This window comes from Scyliorhinus torazame, chromosome 5 (assembly GCF_047496885.1).
Source record: "Scyliorhinus torazame isolate Kashiwa2021f chromosome 5, sScyTor2.1, whole genome shotgun sequence".
Classification (NCBI taxonomy): Eukaryota; Metazoa; Chordata; class Chondrichthyes; order Carcharhiniformes; family Scyliorhinidae; genus Scyliorhinus; species Scyliorhinus torazame.
This window is the reverse complement of record NC_092711.1, coordinates 238,368,602-238,371,080: the sequence shown is the minus strand read 5'-3', so window position 1 is coordinate 238,371,080 and position 2,479 is coordinate 238,368,602.

Below are 2,479 nucleotides of genomic sequence, written 5' to 3'. Positions count from 1 at the left end.
GCTGTAAACACAAAGACACTCTCTAAAATGTATTTTTGGATGTATTGCAAAAATATATATCATAGCAAGGGCAATGCTGTACAAAAAAATGTTGTATATCGTTTCATTATTAATGACAGTGCCATAAATGATGCATGTTGTATAAAAGATTGAGGTCTGGCAGAGTGCCAGAGTGAAGGACAAGAAAAGAAACAAATGATGATGAATCAAACAATGATTCGAAAAGATACGAATAGTCATGTTGCCACATGCATCATTCTGCTTAAAGTAGCAATTAATTCAGCCAGAAAATAAAGTATTAAATGATATTTATATAATGGTGGTGAAAGTCTTTTGATTCGTAAGACCATTTTCCAGTATCAGCCATTGAATGCTTCAGTATTAACATTTTAATAAGTATTTGGCTGCTAATTATTTCACAAATTTGAATCACATAATTATTTTGCTGCAAGAAGTGACAACTATTTCTCATAAACTAAACTACCCTGTTGGAGCTTTCACTCGAACCTAACGGCAAAGTTGTTGATTTTTTAATGAGGTTTTATTGTGTATACGTTATTGAAAAAAAAAAGTATCCAGAAGTAAAGCTGTGTGATTTGTTTAAATGGATTAATTGCATCCTTGAAGTTCTGAGCCTGTACTCCAGCGGTTGCCACATCTTTGGAAATATTCAATTAAACTGCAGTTTTGTTCCTCATCCAATTAATCTAGAGATTCCATATAAATTGATAGAGAATAAACATAACTGTGGAGAAATTGTTCCTCCTAGATCGGCATTCCATTGACTTAAGGGGATCCACTAATCTTGAGAATAAAAGAGCATCAGGTACAGTAATCAAATCCCACTCTGAGCAGGCAATACAGAGATGCCTTGTAGCATGAAAGTTAGAATGTAATTCGACAATGGTATTTTTCAGCGGTGGTATCATGAAGCTATCATTTTGAACATTAGTGTGTTTAAAAGAATGTCTATCTCATTGCAAATAAAATAATACTTTAATATATAGACTGCTGCGTGTTTAAAGATTGATATTGTCATGAAAACCAAGGCTGGTGGTGAAGGTCGACAGTTGGGTCTTTCGACACAGTTACATTGTGTACACTATGGATTTACATTTCAAGATTTATGCTCAATGCTTTAGGTCACTAATAAGCAACCACTGGGACAATGTTAGTGATGTATTATCATTACCCAGTAAGTCTCACAGTTGCCAAATGTCTCAGAAGTGATGACATCAACATTAGTCATGCCATAAATGCCATGACATCAAAACGCTCGATGCAGACAAATCGACTATTTCACTTAAGCAAACTTTAAACTCTCGCAGCATCAAACCATAAATATAACCAACGTATCCATCATCGTCACTGTATCCACTTATACACTTAACAGTACAACAAATAAGCAGCTTGAGCTCAAAAAAGTAACATTGAACAGGTGCTGTGAATAATGTATTATTAAACCTACTGGGATTTCCTAAGTGATGTAATCATCTCCACAAAAGTGAGAGCCATTGTTGACCGTGCTGACAATGATCCTGCTGTATTTTTCTGAATTCCAGTCAGCCGACTTCACTGAGAGTGCAAAAAGATTAAGGAGCATTTATGTAGCACCTATCACAACCCAACGTGTTTTACAGCCATTGAAGTGCTTTTGAAATATTGGCCAGGACTTATTCAAACGAGTGCCATGGGATGTTGTACATCAACCTGAGGGCAGGCAGGACCCCAATTTAATGTCTTGCCTGAAACGTAGCACCTTCAAGAGTACAGGACTTCCTCAAAATTACACTGGACTTGTCAGCTTTGATTTTTACTGACAAATGCAGGAGTGGGTCTTGATCACAGAACAGTCTGACTCAGAGGTAAGCTTTTGACACCACAGCTAACATACAATAACCGGATAGCAAATAAGGTTCGACTGTAGGATTGAAACATTTGCAGCAACCTAAAGGGACAGACATTAATGGAAGACCTTTTACAGCAAACCAAGAATTTTCCAATTTGTAAAGTGTTAGACAGGATAGCTGCAGTGTGTAGAAGCCTCGTCTCAAATACTGAAATAAAACTGATCCTGCAAAAAAGGAGTGACAAGAGAAATACCCTTTTTGGCACTGGCAGCAGAACACTTCAATAAGAATGGCAGTAAAAAAGTGTAAAGGGATTACCACATCAAGTTAGGTGAGAAGAGTCAACACTTCACATGGAATGCACTGCATAAACATGTTTGGCAATTAAAACCACCTTCCTACAACATATCACAAGAAAAATGCGCTTGCTGTCCCAGCCTTCACTTGTACACACTAATTCACTGGTTTCCTTATGCATAATCTTAAAGACTTACTTGAAGTGTAAATGACTGTCTCAGTCAACTGCAATAGCCTCATTATGGGCGACATGCAGATAACAGTACTCTATTGCATCTCATGGTTCCAACGTCTTTATACCAAGGAGAGATTAGTAAGAGTTGGTGACATGC